The 21,170-nt window shown below is 39.6% G+C and overlaps 1 long non-coding RNA gene across 1 annotated transcript in view; it reads left to right on the forward strand.

The window, feature by feature from the left end:
• LOC135306142 (uncharacterized) overlaps positions 1–21,170 on the forward strand; it is a 100,186-nt gene that overhangs the window by 42,316 nt on the left and 36,700 nt on the right. The window contains exon 4 of the long non-coding RNA XR_010366986.1: positions 6,150–6,186. This is a non-coding gene — a long non-coding RNA (uncharacterized LOC135306142). The remainder of the gene's footprint in view (positions 1–6,149; positions 6,187–21,170) is intronic.

The raw sequence follows: 21,170 nt of genomic DNA on the forward strand, positions 1-21,170 counted from the left end.
AGATAAAGGACTCCCAATATCCTGAAGTCTTTACTGGAAGCTGATGGCTGGTTAAGAAGGGCCACTGTAGGAGATGTGCACAATCAGTTTGGACAACAGATAGAAATACTGTTGCTATTACTCATCCTCACTGTCTACTGTACACTTCCAGTTTCTCTGGTTATCATCACCCTTTTTTTTTCTGGGTAGTTTAGAATTACACTGTAGTTTGTATTATACCCCTCAAAGAAAATGCAACCAGGAAGGTACAGAACCTAGGTGTGGAATTCAAGGAGAATGACAGAAGATGATGTGATCAACATTCTATTTAAAGGTTTAAGGCACTTACAACTGCTTCAGTTGCTGTGCTGTAATTAATAGAAGGTAGCCCAAGGACACTCCCTTAGACAAACTGATTCAGGGTAATTGGACAATGGACAATCTCAGTTTTAAAAATGTCAGTTTATTACCGCGGTTAGGGTCAATAGGAGCTGTATTTAGCACTTCCAGAAATCACGTCTGTCAACTTTATTCAATGCAGTAACTTTGTCTGGCTAATGTCAAGACAACAATTTTGTTTATCTAGAACAAGTAGCTAGTTAGAATTTTTTCTGGCTCCAAGTCATTTGGATGGGTGATCCAGTCTTGCATGTAAAAGTAATGAATTTTTCTTAGTAGCAGAACTCACATTTTGCCTTTATGCTACTAAGTTTTGTTGCCATATTTGCAGTAAACTCTACAAAATTAAAATACTTATGGGGCAGAAGAAATGCTGCAGCTAATTGAAGTGCACTTTTTTCATGTCCTGAGCTATGAATTGCAGAAATTAAGTCCTTGCCATGGGCAGACAGAGACACAATTAGTTGCACCAGTATCAGTAAAGAAGAAACAACTTTAAATGTATATGGATAAAGAAACCAGCAGCAAAATTCTTGGCTAAAAAGTTTTGATCTTGCCAGTGCTTTTAATATGTCAGCATAAGGCTTCTTGCCTGGTTAACATTATCATGCGTGAACAGAAATCTTGACCTAAGAGCTGGAGAATGAATTATTCAAAACTGAGGAGAAGCAGCAAAGAAGAAAGTTCAGCCAAAGTTCAGCAACCTGTTAGGAAGGGAAGTCTAGATAGGGGTTGTGGTTGTGTTTGTGTGCTGCTCTGTGACCTTGGGCAAGTAACTTTGTCTCCAGCTTTGTCCATTATTTCTCCTACCATTTGCTGGTCTTGGCTATTTAACCTGTAATCTCTCTGAGGCAAGGATTGTGTCTTGCCACAGGAGCCCTGATCTTAGCTGAGGCTTTGGCACATGACTGCAAAGCAGGGAAGAACTAGCACAGTTTGGAAGCTGAGATAAATAAACAGAATAGTTTAAGATAAAGGGCAACAGTAGTTTGCCCTTTATCCTGGCAGTAGTACATTTGCATGCCTAACACTGACATGGGAAAACGAAGACCAGTTGTACTTGTGATATTAATGCACTTCCTAAAATTGTAATAATGTATTTCTTTTAAAGAGTCATTCTGGCAGCCTGACAAAGCACTATTTATCTCTAGTGATCAGTTTGATGTTTGTTCTGAGCAACAAACTTGTTGATTGCTTCAAGAAAACTGAACTTGCAGTTGTGTTAGACTAGAATAAATTAGAGAATTGAAGTACAGGGGAGCAGAACAGGGTGCTGAGAGGTCACTTTTTCCAAGTTCTTTGCAGATCTTGGAGATTTGCACCATTCTCTTTCTGCCGTGTAGAGTTTTTTCATGCCTTCTTTTTGCATGTCATCTCTGTTGTCCTATTAAAACTTTGAGCTCCTTGTGCACCTTTCCTATTAAATTCTTTGCACAGCACAACTCTCCCTTACTAATTTCTGTTAATATTCTCCATATCCCATTGTCTCAGAAGAATGCAGCTGTTAAATGCATACTGGGAATAAACTGTTTCATATTCACAAATTTAGGGTTTCATTCAGAAAAACAACTAAAAATCTTATGCATTTTACATTTATACAAAATAGGTATTGGTTCCAGCAAGAACCCTTCAGAAGAAATCAACTACAGCATATTAAAATCCATGTCAAATCCTGACCAAACAAAACGCAACAAAACTAAGCAGATGTAATTCCTCTGAATATCTCTGTCTTCTGTGTGGAGAGCTACCTTTTAACTGATGCTTTAATCTTGGCTCTTTTTATATAGACTGTAAGCAAGTTAGGGCGTAGATCTCTTTTCCCTGTCTTTTGGGAGGGTAACAAAGCACAGCAACCATGTTGTGACCCAAACTCTTTCACTCCCACTGTGTTTCTGTTGTAGCTTTTGTTTGTGCAAATGTTTATACACATTAGCTCTTTAGAACTGCTTATTCTGAACTTTACTCAAGGGAAAAGATACAGTGATTAGTCATCATTTTAGGATAGAGAACACTGTGCATGAAAACACATTTTCCGAGAACTGGATTTGGTAACAAAACCAGCAAACTGGAAATCCAGTTCATACGTTTTTCTGAGGAATCCCTGTAATTTTGTCAGAAAGCTAAAATCCTCATTTTCAGTCAAAGCAGTTAGCTTAGCTCTTAATAGAGTAGCTGTGTATGTTTCAGTGGAGTTGGGAACACACTGGGCAGAAGGCTGACTACTTCTGTCTACAAATCTTATACTTAAATATATATCATTCAAGTCAGAAACAGGGATAAATTGTCTACAGTACACTAGTCAAATCCTTTCCATATTCCCCACAGAAACAAGTTTTTTTGCAGCAGTTTCCTGCCATTTCTATAGATCTATTAGGCTGATATGTCTCCTGAGTGAAGAAAATTTATTGGAGTAATTTTTTCATATACACTTAATAAAAAAATACCAATTCCTATTGCAGAATGAAGTCTTAGTTTATTCTTTTTGTGCATTGCTTCTTGCCAGCTGTGCCAGAAGATAAAGTTATCTTAGCCTCTTGTCCATACAGTTAATGTTATTTTCAGTGTTTGGAAAATACAGCCAGAGAAGTGAAACAGGTGGAAGAAGGTCACTTTATGTCCTTACAAGATGCTACTGACTTCAAATTTCATTCGTTTAAGGCTGTTTATTTGAGTTAATCTTGGTACTTTAAAAAGATGGATGTATTGGGTGAGGAAAGAAATAGAACCTCTTAAAAATCTAAACCAGAATGTATTTCTGTGTTCACCCACCTGGGACTATGGACTGCTGTTTCTAAATTGCTCTTCTTGTCCCTTTCTACTAGTATCTACAGATATGTTTTTAAAGCTTATTAGTAGAAAGGAAACTTGGTGGTTTTCCTTTCAAAACCAATTGCATGTTTGCTGCATCAGAGTGTGGGGGGTGGAACAATTTGATTTCCACATGGGTTTGGCAATCACTATAATTCCTATTGTCTGCAAACAGTTGTTTAGGAGAGAGCTATATTTTCATGTGACATGGAAGGTGGGTGGAGTGGCATTACGAAAGCTATTTAGAGTGAAAAAACTGCCCACAGGACACAAGAGTTCTGCGAGGTGTCAGCACTGTTCCTTCAGGCTTACCAGCCTGCCTTGTAGTTGCTTGTTTTCAGTTTGTGCCATCTACCCCAGGATCTAAAATGAGCTAATGCTGAATAAAACCACAGAACTTCTCAGGATGCTTACTCCCTTTTGGCTTGAGAAATTAATTTTTCAGTATCAATATTTTTAAATTACTTATGGAAACATTTTATACAATTCAGTTATACTTACATCATTTAGATTGTCACTGTTTCTTGCCTAGGAAGAACTGTTTCTAGTTATTCTCACAAAATAATCTGTCTGTTTGGCTTGACTGGAATGTGAAGATTAGGACTTTGCATCCAAGTGGAAGTATGAATTAAACTAAATTGTCCACTTACATATGAGGAAAATGTAGGCAGAGTGGAGATCAGGCTCTATTCTGCTTAGCATGTGCTAATGTAGTCTTCTCAGGTAGTCTTTTACCTTGCCTAAATAAACTTTCAAATGCATGTTTCTCTCAAGGTGCACATTGAAGTTTATGTTAGTCTGCATTGTGCAGCAGTTCCCAGAAATATAATACCAGGAGAAGTCACTGAGAATTGTGTTGCAATAAAAGCCAGAATCACTTATTTCCCTTTACAATTTAAAATATTGCATAAAACTCTCCAGGGTAGAAATAACACCTCCAGCCAGCCTGATTTGTGTTACTGAAAGTAACAACACCAAAAAAACAATTGCCTTCTATAATTTAAAATTGAATGTATACCTTATTACCAGAGTAGGAGGGATGTATTTCACTGTAGTTCTCATGGCAGTGTCCATCAGGAGGAAAAGAAAGAAAAAAGTCATACCCAATCGTAGAATATCCTGGGTCACAAACATTTGGTAATGAAAACCAGAATTCGGTGAAAATTCACTTGAAATGGTTAAATTAAAAGCAGTCGTTATGAAGGGTGAATGTGTGATGCAGCTTTTCAAAATTAGTCTTTTAAAATCCTGCCTGTTTCGACATTCTGATCTGATTTTGTGGCTTCTTTGTCTCTGTGAACAGCTTCAATCGTCTCTTGCTAACATGAAAATATAAATCAGCCAAAACTTACATGAATTAAGACAAGGTTCTGCAACCTGCAGTGTGTGTGTGGGTGGGTTTGTGCTTATGCAGAGGCAGCTGTGCTTCACGTGGTGGGTGAAGGGTGTCGGAAGTAGAGCAGGCAGGGCAGGGCTGGGAACTTTGTGTTGCACACCTTATCAGAAACATGAAGCGCACGGAGAAGCAAAGGCTGTAGGTGTTAGACCCTGCAGTGCTCCAGGTTCCAGGCACTAGGGCAGTACCTCTAACCAGTTACATAAAATCCCAAATGCTGTTACAGGTAAAGGGGTACAAGTCCACCAGCATTTACAGTGTCAAAATCTCTTTGATGGGAATGAGTTAGTTCAGCTGGGTAAAAGCTGATGTCAAGGGATCAGAAAGGAATGGATGCTGTTGCACAGCAGCACTCTCTGTGTCAGAGAATGGAGGGCAGAATCCACCTGTGTTGCTTTGTGACCCTTGTGGAGGTGTCCACAGGCAGCCCTGATGGATTCAGTAGTTACGGCTTAAATTTCTGCCTCAGATACCAGCTGTGCTACTGCACCCTTGTGCACAGGGGTGCTGCTCCCCCTGTAGTGCCTGGAGGTGGGAATTGCATTCCAGCCTGGATTCCCTCAGGATCCTGTGAACTCTCAGGCCCTTCAGCAGTAGTTCAGGCACACCCACATGTTTTCTTCAACCAGCACTGCTATGGGGCTCCAGTTTGAGCAGAGAGGTGGAGCAGCAGCAGTTAAAGTTTCCACAAGAGTTTGGTTGTGTTGTTGTTGTGCAAGAGTGACAAACCTTCAATAATTTACCATCCTAACTGGTCTGAATTAATCCACAGTGCAACTCCCTTAGCTTCAGCTGACCCTGTGACATCATTAAAATTATAGAAAGGTATTGATATTTCCCTAATGCAGCCAAGAGTTTGTAAATGGAGTCGTACTAATTGTTATATAATGAAACTAAAAATCTATATATACCTTACTTTCTCTTTTGTAAATATATTCTCTTAAATAAATCAGGGACTATTTTACCCTGCAGTACTGGGTTTCCTTTGGTATCAAACTCACTCATTTGCAAAGAGATGTTAAGTGCAGTTTACGTAGATAAGGAGAAAAGCATAGGCTCTTGAGCAGAGCTTAAAAACCAGTAATGTTTTAATGGCAAACTAAAAAGTGGGTGCATTGACCTGTTTGGAGTAGGCAAAAATGTAAATTGTCTTTCTCATATTAGAATGAGTTTTCTGTTTACCCATAGCTGCAAAGGTTGTACAAGGGTGAACTGTTTATGTAGAATTTTGGAAGGGTTTGGGAAATGTTTTTCCTTCCTAAAGGAAAATCTGATGTGCTCCCTACTGAGAACACATTCACCTTTGTCTGTTCTGTGCTGAAAAGCAAGATAACCTGGTACATGCTTGAAACTGTACTTCCTTACGTTTGTCTGCATTATTTTTCTCTTCAAGAAATACTCCTCCAGGAGGGTTGTATTTATGCTGTCAGTGGTCTTAAGTTATATTTGTGGTAGGATTTTTTTTTTGTTTAAAATTTTCCTTTCTTTAAAAAAATAGTTTACTCAACTGATAATTGAACTTTGATCAGTGCTACTCAACTTCTGTACCTTGCTCCTTCTTTTCCAGGAGTGGTTATTGGGCTGGTGAAAGGTGCTGCTTCTAGGTAAGACACCTTCCCCATGTTTATTATAGCTGTTACAAAATATGCTGCAGCAAAATATTTTGATGCTGTTGCTATTAGAATCAGTTTACAAAACCAGCCACATAATTTGCCATTGTTTTTTCAATTAATATCTTTTTCAGAAATAATCTGACATACTATAAACCTGAATCCTGTATCAAGATTCTAAACGGTAAATCTGTATCAGTTTCAGTGAGCTTACTGAAGAAATAGTGAGTCACCTGAAAGGTGTTTTAAGCCATGTTCATTGCACTGAGCATCCGTTTGGTTTGGTGATTAGTTTCCTGACATCACCTTTCAGGTCTGTCTTTCTTTGTAAGTGTTTGCCAGAGACTGAGTGCTTACAGATCTGGAGCAAAGTAGACTGTTTCAAAGAGATGTAAGAAATAACTTTTGAAATGTGTGTTTCCAGAATAACAGTGGAGTTGAGTATTTTTTTTCTTGACCTTGCAGACCTTGGTGCTAGTGTAGCTATGTAGGGTTGAATGCAGCAAAAGCAGGAGAAATAAAAATAAATGGGATTTTGCTTGAGGCAAGCAGTCTTGTCCAAAGGATCTGAGGGCATGCTTGGTCACTTTAGGTGGTGATACCAGTGAAAACAAAGGTCAGTGGATCTCCACTAACTGCTGTATAGAGTGTGATTCTTTTGAGCTGTCACAGCCTCAGACAGTTCTTTTCCAGAACCTGTGAATTAGCCATAAAACTGTTTGACCAATCCAAGTCTGAGATGGGAATAGATTTTTTTTATTTTCACCCCATCCAGAAATCTGGATGAGTGGAATACCTCACCCTAATCATAGAATTGAAGAAGTATCGGGGAACAAGGCAACCTTCCCACTCTGTATTTAACTCTAGGCTAACCACCATGGGTGAATCCTGTATGTTCTTCTGTGCCAAAAGCAAGTAGGTAAACTCCTGACTTTCAGTGTCAAGGATGTAACACCTCTTGCCTGAAATGCAGATTCTTTCTTGCCCCCTTCCATCTGGAGGCAGTAGAAGCAGTCTTAGCAGTAGCAGAGGGGTGCTTCTAATGTAAGACTTACTACTTACTCATTTTCTTCTTGGCATCTGAAGGGGGATGTTAGGTTGTTTACTGCTTGTCACAGTCCCCTTCCTGGCTTTGCTGAAAATGTTTTCAGGGTGCTTCTTCAGCACATATTGTTCTGTAGTTTGAGGTTTGTCCATGTCCTTTCAGGGAATGTGGATTGCCTTTTATTCTATGTAATAGTTTCTTGCACAACATGCTCTAAAAATGGCAAGAGCAGCATACCAGTCTGGAGAAAGACTAGGGTATTGAGGAAGGAAAATAGAAGTCTGCTGGCAGGATTGTCCTTCATTAATTCTACTTGCAATTGAGAGAGAGTAAAGACCTGTCTTCCTTTCTTCCCTCTCTTAACTGCTTCTGTCCAAATAATGAAAAAGCAACTATTCTTTTGCTTTCTTTTTCACTTCTACTGTTGTTTACAGAAAAAAAAAATACTCAGTTCAGTATGAAGCTTGCACATATATTTCCATCAGATTTATCTGAGATTCTCCCCTCAGCTGGCAATGTTACTTTAGTGGAAAATCAAGATTACTGTTCTTTCTGCCAATCTGTAAATGCTGTGTGACAACTGGGCATAGATACTTAGATTTCAAATATATTTCTCTGAATACATTGCTAGTGCAGACTGTTTCTTGGTTTCTTCCTGTTATTGTAGGTGACATATTTGTCCCCAAAAGCTGTGTTCCAACCTTCCGTGATTCCATTTGGTTTTTTTGTGAATGCTTGTTTTATTTATGGCAACAGAATCAAAGCTTCAATGACTAATGCTGAATAAAGTTTTGTTGCACATATAAAGAATAGAGAACAAACTTTTCACAAAATAAAAAAGAAAACATTGTTTTGTTGCATCATAAGGTCATCATATAACTCCTTTTGGAAAGGATTTCCAGATGGCTCTAATCCAACCTTCTGCTGAAAGTGGTACAGAGACTGCAGAACCTCTCTGGGTAACCTGTTGTTGTACCTGGCTGGGTGTGTGGGAAGTTTCAAGCTCTCTTTTCCATTTCCAGTGTATTGTGTGATATAATAAATTACCTCCCTTTTAAACTTGTTGGTTGTTTTTGCAAGTAATCCTGGGGACATGTCCTGGAAATATAATGCCATGTTTGTTCTGACTTTGAGGGGCTTGGGATGCCAACAGTACAGCGTGAGCTTGCTCGGTGTTTACAGTTGGTTCTCACTGCCACAAAGTAGGTGACTGTTAAAACCTATCTGGTGTTGTGGTTAGGAGTTGCTGTCCTGCTTTGCTTCTGGAAAGTTGACATAAATTTATGAGTGTATCTTAGAAATTATATCAGTGAACTGTCCCAGTTTGGAGATAGGGAAATATTTCACTATTGATCATTTGTTCTGTGGCTAATAACATGAGGATGAAGGGGAAAAAGAACTCCTCTAAACTGGTTTTGCTATCAGCATAGGGTTGGAAGGAACTCTAACTACTGAAGGGAGATCTGTAAAGACTACAGAAAAAAAACAGCCTTTGAGAGGAGTGTGATGGGCAAGATAAAATGGTGGCTGAGTGCAGAGAACATCTCAGACTAGCAGGCTGGCCAGTTTTGATTGACGTGGGTTTTAGGCATAAATGCATCCTTTGAAAGAGGAACTGACTCCAGTGGAGTTTTCATGACTATACTAAGCAGTTTATTTTCTGAGACTGTGGTAGAGACTAACACAAAACTCACTTTTGTTTGTGGATACCTGTTGCCATGGAACTAATTTAATTCACAGATTAACTTCCATTTACGGATTCTGATGAGTATTCTGATGAGAAAGAAGAGCAGGTAAGCTGGAGGTAGTTCCGTGAAGCTGAGTTGGTTATTTCTGTCTGTCCCTTCTCAGTATTTCTGTGAGACCCATCAAGGTTTAAATCAATGGGTTCGTAGAAATGTGTGAAAAATTTCAAACTAGCTTTCTTCTGTTTACACTGAGCTGAACTCCTGTAGAAGTTCCTGCCTTTCTGACTAGAAGTGAATCATTAGTGATAAAATTATTTGAGATAAAACCTAATCTATATGTTAAATGACCAATGTTTATGTTTCTCTCTCTGCTAGGTAGATCTAAGGTGACATGTTGATCCTAGAAATAATTTGCTTTGAAAGTGTGCACTTGATTGTTGTGGTTGGATATGTAGCTCATTAAAAGAATAGGGTTTTCTTTCCCCATAAGTGAAAGGCACCCTAAGAAACTGGGCAAGGCTAAGATAGTGGAGGTGCTGAACACAAACTCACAGTACAGCCTGGATACTGGGAATACTTTATCTGAGGAAGACAATTGTCTGTGTTTTAATTTAGTATGGGTATGTGCTGCCGTAAGGTCATTCTGGGGGGTCTTTCTGCATTTCTACAGAAGGATCTCCGTTCAGCTGAAAGGGAAGACAAAGAATGGTATGGAACTAATTTTACTGGAATAGAGTAACAAATGTATAATCCTGTCATTGTTTTAGCTGGATCTATAGGATCATCTCTGTTGCATTTTACTTTTATTTTGTTTTTCCTCTGTAGGTGTCTGAAACCCAAAGTAGTCATAAACACTTTCCCATTCAGCTTTGGAGTGAAAATTCTCCTTAGTTAGCAACAGCAGCTGTGCTGTTCTCTTGTCAGTTTTGTGTGCAAAGGAGCACGGCACAGGAACTGCTTTTCATTGCAGTTCTTGAAGGCATTGCAGTCCTGTCCAGACTTTCAGAATTATCTTCTCAAAAAGCCATGTACTCTGGGTAGGAAAGCAGTGCTGCATGTTAATTGTTCCATGACGAATTTATAATGGCCATTTTTAGTTTATACTTGCAATTGCATTAGATAGTGAGAACAATGTACTAGATGGGTATTTAGAAGCCTGTCATATTATTGTTGCTTAATAATGCAAATTCGAAAGATTAAATGTAATGGTCAAAATGAAGAATCTGTTTTTAATGCCTCATGCTGTCAAAATGTGTCAGTGTTTATGCTTTAGCTGGCCATACCAGACAAAAGGACTTGCAAACAGAATGATCAAATGTACTGTGAGCCAAAATGTAACTTCTGTAGGGTTATGCTTCTGGTAACGTTCACATAATTCCAAAAATTAATCTGATGGCCTTGGGAGAGAATTGAAGACAGAGGCTGCCCTGACTCAAATGAAGGGACGCTGCCTGTGTGCATGGCATGATAGGGCATGTTGGACTCTTGTGGCACATCCACAGCTCAGTGGTGCACTGAGGACACAGCACATTTCCCAACCCCAAACTGTACTTCAGTTTCTGTCTGCTGTGGGACCTGGTATGCAGGACTAACATCTGCATCCCATATACTGTGTTAGGGAATTGGAGGAAAGCTGCCTTTGGCAATGTGTGGTAGTGCTGAGGCATAGTGGGAGATGCAGCCTAATGATCCTCATCTCCTGTGCCTGCCATGTTCAGTGTGTGTCTGATTTTGCCTGGTCACACCAGTAGCACTGGCACAATAGTTGGAAACGTCTGTTTTACAACTGAGATGCATCTTCCTCAATGCTTTTAAACCATCAGTGTTCTATGCCCACTGTGTATCTACAGCAGCTGTGGGACAGCCATCCCTGGGGACACAAGCAGTGTGGCTGCCCAGAGAATTCTCTGGAGTTGGGCATGAAGATGCAGCAAAGGAATAATACTGCAAAGAATAGAATGCAGATGTGTGGATATCCTGAGTATCATTTGACTCTGTCACACCATGCTGTTTATCAGACCAAACTAAATTGGAATGTTCAAATCCTTTACAGAGAGCTTTAGTGTTCTGAAGGAGCTATAGCCTCACTTTTGACTGCAGAGTAATGTCAATTACACTTATCTTATTTATTCTGATATTTACCAGGTTGTAGGGGATTTGAAACAGAAAATTGAAATGCAGTAAAATTTGAGAGTCTCTTTTCCTTTTAGCTGGGAAGGTATCATGGATTGACTCTGGCATGTCAGTGCCCTCCTGAAAATATACTTTTTCTAGTGGGTTCTGTGAGATGTGATCAGGAACAGAGCAAAGCAGGCTCTAACTTAGAAATAAAGGAGACAAATTTTATTAATTACAACATCTCAAAGGAACAGACGCAAAATTAAGAATGAAAACCCTCCAAATACATTCCTCTTCTTCCCCGCTTTTCTTCCACAGCATGAAATAACACCACAGATGTCCACACTGGCACCATCTTTCAGATAATCAATTTTTGAGTCCATTATCATCCCTCAAATAATCAACCCTCAAGTCCATCAGGGAGAGAGGAGTCTGCTCTTGCACCATAGGCTTCCCCCAGAAACACAATTGAAATCTCTTGTGTTTCCGTGTCACCCGTGGCACTGTCTGGAGAACATCGGCCCTTGTGACTTCTTCCCCCCATGTCCAGTGCTCTCACCACTGGACATGGGCCAGGACTGCTTTTAGGGTTCCCTGTTTAAGGATGCTCTGCCCAGTTTCAACAAAAGCAGCAGTCTCTCAACTTCGGGACACCAGTCCTCCCCAGATTTCACCCCCTGGGGCCGAGGGGCCTCATGAACAGAGATCTTTTTCTTCACTAAAGACAGAGGGCATCTCACACCCTCTTCAGCCGTCTCCGTTTTCGCCACTGCTTCACTGCACTCTCTTAGGTTTCAAGGCATTGCCTCTCTCTAAATGCAGTCTCTGTGTCACAGGAAAAACACGGGTCTGTCCATGACCATACAAGAAAGAGTCCAGGTCAAGGCCACTCCATCATCTCCTCCCACCTAGGATTCTTCTCACCTCTTCTAACGTCTCTCACTCGTACTCACTTTCATTACACTTGTTTACTGCTTCATCTCTCTCTCTTCATTTACATTCAGGAGGACCAGTATTTGTAAGGTTCCCATTATTCTATGAAGGGGTGAAAATCTTTGCCTCTGTCTGCCCAGAACTCCTACAGCTGCCGGGCACTTTTTTCACGCAGCATCCTCTACTTCTCCTTCTGGCCGGCCGTGCTGCCAGTCCATGATATTGAATTCCAAGGCAGCACAGGCACTGTCTCTATCTCTCTCCCGGGGGGCCCAATGCTTCTCAGGGCTCCTCCACCCTTCCATCTTTTGCAAGACCTTCACCCCCCTCCTCTGCCCGAGGCTCCGGCCTACCTCACCCGGCCGCATGGCTTCCCTCCCCACCCAGCCCTGGCTGGGCAGGGGAGCTCTGACCTCCTCTACAGACTGAAACTAAGAGAGAATTCTCCTGGGAGTTCTTGCTTTTAACCCCCTGTGTTCTCATAGGTGGTCCATACCTTCAGTGGCCAAACCAGGTGCCAATATTCAAATCCAAGCACTGATTGGTTTGACCACAACCTCCCAAAAAACTCACTTCCTTCTAAACCTATGACAGAAGGCAACAGAGCAAAATCTAAAATTCCATCTTCTGCTTCCCCCCCACCTGCCTTGTACCTGAAGATAATTTGATCTCTTCAGAACAGATCTTAAAGGAAATGTTAGAGAGGCAGGTTGGTAGAAGAGTTTATGATTTCCTATCATTCAGGTTGCAGTGTCATATTGCTGTATTTGCTTGGCTCTCTCCTCAAGTGACTATAACATGGGATACTTGAATCAGTTTGGTGTCATGTGCATGTTGAGCTGTAACAATCATACTGTTGCTAAATAGAGGGAATCAAGTCCCTCATCATTCACAGGTCACAGAAAGATGCAAGGCAACTAAACATGCTGGTTATGTATTTGCTAGATATGGGCCTTATCCTTTCCTGACACCATGACATTGTTGGGTGTTATGGTTATATGCTTTTATAAATTCTGATGTCAGTGGGGGTGATTGAGCATAGCATATGTCTTTGTATAATCATCTAAAGAGAACAAAAGTGATTTTTTTTCCTGCTAATCCCTGGAATGCATTACATTAGTGTATTATCTGCCTCATCAGGAGAGCCTGTAAATTGTGACATACATCATCAAAACATTCTTCCTGTGATGATTCATAATGGCACACGGTGTATTAGAGGTAATACATTTTAAAATGGCTGTAAACCACCAGAATAATTTATACTACTTTTTTCTGTAGAAAGAAGAGCAAACCTGCATACATTCTCTAGTATATAGTACTTACAGCAAAGTTCACAAGGATAAATGTGTAGTTTTATATTGCTAAATCTATTCATGTGTTAAGTACACATTGTACCAGAGGTGAGTAGTGTAAAGCTGCCTTTGCTGCAGAATTGTTAAAACTGTTTCATCATATTCATTTAGGCAGATATGGCATGGAAACTAAACATTATACCTGGGGTTATCCACCTTGTATATGATAGAGAGGAAAATAAACATGCTTTGATTAACACTATTACTAATTTGTGCAGCCATGCCATTACAGAATACTTGAAAGAGGAACCAAATAGGTTTTTCTCTCCCCTCTTTTATCTGGTGTTCCACTGTGGTCACATTGTTTGCTGAAAATCCCTGTCCTGTGGCCAGTTCATTATCTTGTGAGGAGAAAGCTAGGTGAATTCTGCTGACTTGCAGAGAGACGTTTCTGTATCTACCCAGGTAAACAGGCTACTGAGGGAGCTTAGAGCAGAATTGCATCTTATGTAGCATCTTTTGTTTAAGTCACAGGAATGTAGACAGCTTTGTTCAGAACTGTGGGCAAAGGCAGATCTTTCCCCACAGACAAAACAAGTTCTTTTGCAAACACCAGCTTTGGTGCAGTTACTTGGAAACCTATCTGAGCATTAGGCATGTAGGTTTGAGGATTAAATTTTTGGATATCATAAAGGAATGGCATGGTTGAAAGAAGGTAAAGGAACTCTACTCTGAAAGAATCTGAGGTTTTAGCAAAGAAAATCCACATAGCTACAACAATAGAATTGGAAAGATAAAATTCTGTGTAGAATCACTTGTAAATTGCTAAGCTCCGTAAGGAAAAAAAAAAAAAAAAAAAGGAAACAGATACTTTTTACTTATTTACTCTGGGTCTTTTACTTACAACTACTGATAAATGAAAACTAGCTATTTAGTCATACAAGTTGTTCCTTCCAATTATGTCAGTTTAATTCCTTATAGCTTCTTTGAAATGGTATGTCAACTGAGTAGTCCTTAACTGTATGGCTACTAGAGAATTCCCATGGTTTGGTGCCGTGAGATGACTTCTACACAATCCATGCTGACCTTTTCGCTATATATCACACCTATCTATGAGCTCACAGATTACCCTTAGAATGGGCAGTTTCTGGAAGTTCTCCACCTACAGGTGTCAGATCTGTTGGTGTGTTTTTACCTGTCTGTCCTGGAATTGTTTTTTTTTTTTTACCTTATGTGTCACACAGACTTCTTGTATTTGGGCACTTTTAAGCCAGAGGTTTCCCAGCATAGTTGACAGTGCAGTTCTTTCCCCATGGATTTGCCCAGAAGATTACAGGTGAGTACCATCTGTGCCAGTGGCTTCTTATTTTTCAGTGTTGAGAGTAATAGTTCTCATCTCTTATTACAGTGTCTTCCAGCAGCCCTTTGATTAGAAGGTGGTAGAAAAATGCTATCATATGCTTTATACTGTAAGGGAGTCCTGTGAGGAAATATCTTTAAGCTGTCTTCTTGTAAAAATTAGTTCAAAATTAACCAAAACCTAGGTTTTTAAAATGCAATTACATTGTGTTCCCTGAGCACTCCTTCTATATCTTGAACAGCAACTGTTTCTGCAGATTCCTGGACAGGTGTTCTGTTCCTTTTGAAGAAGGATGTGTTACTAGGTTCTATGAATCTTACAAGCTCAAACCATTCTGTGTTCTTTATCTTTGACCACGTTCTGACATCTAGTCTGCCAGTATTTGTGATCCTTTGTATTTCCTTTAGATAAACCTTCAGCTTTACTAGAGATGACTTCTTAGTATTTTAGCTACTGTTTAGCCACATCTGTTTTTTGTTTGATGTTTATAATGCTGGTTTGGTTTTGAAGGCAAACACTTACCTTGAGCCTCCGAAGTGGTGCCTGTCTTTATTCATAAAATGGTTTGGATTGGAAGGAACTTTAAAGATCATCCAGTTCCACTCCTGCTGCCATGGGCAGGGACACCTTCCACCAGACCAGGTTGCTCCAAGCCCCATCCGGCCTGGCCTTGGACACTTCCAGGGATGGGGCAACTTCTCTGGGCAACCTGTGCCAGTGCATCATCACCCTCAAAGGGAAGAATTTTTTGTTAATAGCTAATCTAGATCATCCCTCCTTCAGTTAATGCCCTTCCCCCTTGTTCTGTCACCACCAGCCCTTGTGAAATGTCCCTCACCACTCTCTTTTACTGAAAAGTACTTTCTGGTTTTGTGTGCATGTGTGAGAATTAATGAAAGTGTGTTAGAACCAAATCAAAAAGCTTTGATATTGTGATAATAAGAGTCAAGTGCAACATGATATTTCTAGTATACTAACAGAAAAAAAGAAAATAAATATAAAATAAATAAAGATTATTAAGTCCAGACTGGTATTTGCCTCAATAAAGAAAATCTATTTTTCTAGTCTTTCAAGCCCCACACAATTAATGTACTGCTGCATTCCATGATAGTTAAAAGAAATTAAGAATGAAACTTCTTGATCCACATCTGTTGGAATGCATGAAATAGAAGCCTTTCTGAGTCCCTCAGAGAGAGAAAGGAATTCAGGAATTGAATTGGAACCTTTAGAGAAACTAAAATACATTAAGCCATACAGACAGGAAGCAGGACTGTAAGTTTTAGTTTTAAGTAAGTAGAAATATATTTTAAGTGTCTTAAGAGACTGTGTTAGCTAGTAAAAGCCCTAAAGCCTAGTATAAAGTTCAGTAGTGTTACCTTTCACAAAATTAACTTAATTCCAGACATAATGAAAACATAGCAGAACATTGCTTACATTTCTAGATCACACAGATAGAACAATTTGCTTAAACAGATAGAACTATACATGCAGATTTTGTGTAAAAATTAACACTGCTTTCGCGCATTAGAATCAAGCTCAGATATGTGCAGGAAGAATGCTTTAGAATTGTGGTTTTAACTGGTTGGATGATTTATGAATAAAATCCCCCTGTGCTGGGGTGAAAGATGGAGGGAAGAAGAAAAAAGGTGGGGGAGCTGCTGCTGCTTCTGCTCAGGACATCGGGACTCTGTGCCAGAAAGCTCTTAGTATGGACTTTAACACTCTGAACTCTTCGCCTTTGGGACTGATGCATTCATGCAATGAACAACTTTACAGAAACCAACAACTGCTCTTGGCTTTTTGAAGACCCAAGACCCATGAACAACTCAATACATCCTGATCTCCCTAGCAGGCTTGCTGAAGATTACAGAACTAATTCTCAACTGACATAAAAGCAATGTTGTGTGGAACTATTGGCCTTCTGGTGTGAAAGCGTTGGACATAACAAGGCTAGGATACAGTGGCTGTGGTCATGGCAAGATACCTTCATTTTTTTATTATTTGGTTAGTCCTATAAAAAGTACTGAAAAAACCCAGAAATTATGGTCCTGGGATTTTAGTGAAGGGTGGCTGGGAAAAATCCTGGATGTAGCCTGTCAGCAGATCAGCTTGCAGAAGAGTATTGTTGTATACAATAAGGAATTGAAGGATTAAAATCAAAAGTTATGGTATCTTTGGAGAGAACATGAAATTTTTTAATGACTTCGCAGGAGAGTCATCTTGCTTTCTTTGAAGACAGTTTTGAAAAGTGCTTGTTTATTTAAGTGACAATGGGATTTTCCTCACAATCTATAATGGGATGAGTAAAAGTCCAGTATCTGAAAATTCCTGCAGATGCTCTCTGTTAATGTAATTTGAATGAATACATTGCAGCATTAATACATGAATTCAGTTCATTGTGAATTTTTTAATGGTCAGAGCTGGATTTTAGTATGTAAATTACTTGAACTATAAAGAAGCAGTTTTCCCTTGGTTTCCCATGTTCATTATAATTGCCATGAACGTTGTAGTTATGTCTTGCTGCGCTGTCTTTGATTCATTCAGGGTAATGTTTTTGTGCCTCTCAGCTCTTAAATACATAGTTCAGATTCTGGAAAACAAATCTAGTGTTGTCAATTGTGCACAGACCTCATTGCTGTGTGAGAACCAACCTCAGGAAGCTGCTTGCCAGAATGCTTTGAGAGAAAAGCCCTCACACCAGATCGCTTGAGGCTGATGGATATCTGGAGATTTCTCCTAGAAGAGGCATGTTCATTTTGTTTCTTTCTATGTACATTAGGATCCTGCTAATTTTGCTTCCCCTGCATAAAAGAACATTTTAAAACACATATAGTACTAAGCTGACTAAGAACACCACAGAATAGTGTTTAGTCTTTCACGGTAAATAATCTTTTTTATGAGTTGTGGCTAATGACAGCACTGTTTTGCATCTTTTTTGGAGCTGTTCTGTATCATGATTTGCAAGTAATCTTATTTGTCATAATTTATTTTTTACTGATAGAAATAGATCTAGTTTGGAACACATCCTCAGATTCCTTGGTGCTTTCAAGCAATGTGAAGTGAATGCAGTAGTTCGGGAATTTGGGAAGTACAAGTACTTCTCCCTCACCTGAATTAGGTGTTCCTGCTACCATAAAATATATTTTTGAACTAGCAATGCTGTTTGCCAAATCTGTTATGTCATTTGCCAGATGCATTTTAAACTTCTATTTAAGCTATTGATGAGTATTACAGAATGGTGTGGAAAATCAGTGTAAAACAAATTTGCAACATCATTTTTTACATTAGTTTTTATTTTTATGCTATTTTTATGCTCCTTAGCATTAGGTGGCACTGTTTTCCAAGCTTACCTTTCACAAGCAAGTCTGAGAATTTGAAAGCTGAAATCTAAATGCCATCAAGTAATGGAGGTTTTAGTGTATTTACTGTAAGATAATTTAATTAAAACACAGCACTGTGAATTGGAAATGTATTGACCACTATCAGTTGGAAATATAGAGACTTTTTACAAAAATGTTGTTACAGTTCTGGATTAATACAGCATTCCCTAGATACGCGAGACTTTGTACCACTCTAATACATTGCAGTAATAGGACCTTGGGATTTACTGTTCTGTACTTACAGCAGGTGTGACTGACATTGAACCAGTGAAAAGTTCATCTGCATTTTTACCTGACTCACTTGTGGGGTTTTTTTTGTTTGGTTGTGTGTGAGATGCTTTATTTTTCTGGGGTTTGGTGGTTTTTTTGTTTTATTTTTGGAGGGTTTTTTTTGAGAGGTATTGATTTTCTTACTTTCAGTCTGTAGGGTACCTACAGGAGCTTTGCTTCTTTCAAGTGAAGCTCACCTGTGCTGTCTTTAAAATAATTTGCCTGTCAACCATTGCATGAGTTGAAGTGCAGTTAGATCAGCATGCTTAGTCAGCACAGCAACAAGAGGCAGAAAAACATCCTGTAGCTCTGCTGAGAAAGACATGTTCCTCTGCAGTTGCCTGTCCCTGCTTGCCCTTTGAGGGGGTTCTCACTCCTTTGTCTCTCCTTTCCTGCTGAGGCAAAGCCACGATGTTCCCCTGACCTGCAGCAGGAGCTGCAGGCGTGTGCTGCTGCCAGGCTGGAGCAGGGCTGCCACAGGGCAAGGGGTTGGAAGGGCTGATAGAATAAATTCAGGCTGTGCTCAAAGCCTGCCTCATGCTCCAAGGAGTGGACTTGGCAAAATATTTCTGAGCTTCCCACCACTGCTTTGGAGGCTTTCTAGATCCATATTTCTTGTGTTGTGTAGCAAGGCAAGCCAGACCTGCAAACAGGAGTGTGAGTTGGAGCCGTGCAGTGCTGTGTCCAGCAGATGAGACCTGCTGGCATCAGGAATCTGCATTCTGCTGCTCTGAACCAGGACTTTTGGCCTCCAGGAATCATCTTCTTGGCTTACTGGTCCTTAGTAAGATTTGGATACATCCTCATGTATAAACTATGCTATCAATATCTTAGCAAACAGAACTCTGTGGTGAATGTGTAAAAATAACATTGGGGATAATAATGTCAGTGTGTGGCTTCAGTATTTAATAGGAATAATTTGATTGCTAATAGAAATTCAAGTATGACTGTTTTTAGAACATTCAATAAGCATGAAAAAAATCAGTGATATTTTTTTTATTTTATTATCTAAAAGGTTCAAAACCAGAACTGGAAGAATAATTTTTTTTTAACAAATCTCCAGCTTTACCATTCTGATTATTATTTTATATAGATTTTCCTCCTCTTTTAAAATATCCTTTTACTTTCTGATGTAAGTAATGAAAAAGAGAATACTTGCTTTCTATAGTGGCATATGTTACAAATACCTAGGAAAAAGTCCAGAATTACTGTGTTGAGACCTGGGTGGTTCAAGAAAAGTGATCTTGCTACAGGAAATGACTCCTTTACTTTCCAAATGTCAACAATGTTTAAATTAATCAGTGGAACTCCGAAGAATGTGGCTGGTCTCTTTTACTGTGAAAGCATTGTGTGATGGTGTCATGTTTAGCAGATGGCTGGGGGTTGGGGGATTTCCTCCTTCTGGGACAATAGCCTTTATCACTGCTTTCCCACTGTGACTGTCACCTTGTGCCCCTTTACAGTCAAGTAACAGCTTTGGTACAGCTGTAGTCAGTATCTTGAGTTCTGGAACAATTTGGGGATAATGACAGAGTTAATGAACCACCTTTCCCAAGATATGGTCTTTATTTACAGCAGCCAGCAGTGTGGAGCTGATGAGTGTTGAGTCAATAAGCAGCTCCCCTGTGGTGGTGGTTCCCCACTCCCTGCACAGTCCTGCCATGTGCACAGGTGTAGGTTGTGCACCACAGAAAAACAAGAGCTCATGCACCACCTGATCCAAGTCGAAAAATGGTTGTTTCTGTAACTGAACAAATGCCCCCAGCGCAGGACTGGGTGAGGGACATGGTTCATTCAGTCTGGGGTAGACTCTGACTCTACCTTGGTCATACATGGCTTTCTCCTGATGTGGAACAATGAAAAAGTTTTCTTGTAATTGCTTACAAAGCACAAAACAAAGTCATCCCTAGATACACCAGTTTATCAGTTTATCCCCCTTTTTTTTTTAAACTCAAATAAGCATCTGCATCAGGGCTAGTAGCCATTAATTCAGATTGTCTTTTGTGTTTAATTGACTTTCTTTGGCCCAGGATGTCTGTCCCTCTGCAGGGGAAAGAACTGAACAGTCTTGTCACTTACTTCTGTAGTTTATATTAATTAGCTTCTCCTTTCCCCTCAGACTCCAGTTTGCACAGAGAATTAACTTTGAGCACATGTACAGATGATTGTAATCCTTGCTATACTGAATATTAAAAAAATTGATCATTGTCTAGGGTATCAGAGGCCTCTGAGTGTATTTGTCATGTAAATGCTTTTAAGACTCTGATTGCTGTAATACAATAGCTATCTAGAGTAATAATGTAGTGTTAAATTTCTCTTTGACAGCATGCATGTTCATTTGCCGGGGTACATTTCAGGTGTATCACAGAAACTGGTTTATATGATACACCGTTCTTCTTGCAACCTCTGCTGTGTGTGCATATGTTCTTTACTCTGTGTTCTCCTCAGCAGAAAATCTCAAAATTCACTGAAGTACTGAAATACTGGGAACTATCCTATAATTCAAGAAAATTTCATACTGCCCTAGCTTACTTCATGAGTTTGTGTTACTAGTTGACAGTTACGTACAAAGTAAGGTGGGAGGAAATAACATTTAATGTAAGCTGCTGTCTAGTAAGTACTTGAGTATCTTTCTGACTTGCCTGTAATATCCTGAGGAAATAAAACACCTGCAGTCAATCCTTCACCTCAAAGGAAACAGTCTGTAGTTATGTGAGATGGCTTTGCTTCAACTACACAATTTAAGTTTTGTTGGTTTTGAGGTTTTTCTGTTGCAGAATGCACAGGACTATGGGGAAATATTTAACTGAATCTGTTGGCCCTGAGTTCTTTAAAGTTGCGTGGTTGAGCTTGCAGAGACAAGACGAGAGGTGTAAGGTAGGTACTTCCAAG

Source organism: Passer domesticus, chromosome 8, assembly GCF_036417665.1.
Source record: "Passer domesticus isolate bPasDom1 chromosome 8, bPasDom1.hap1, whole genome shotgun sequence".
Classification (NCBI taxonomy): domain Eukaryota; kingdom Metazoa; phylum Chordata; class Aves; order Passeriformes; family Passeridae; genus Passer; species Passer domesticus.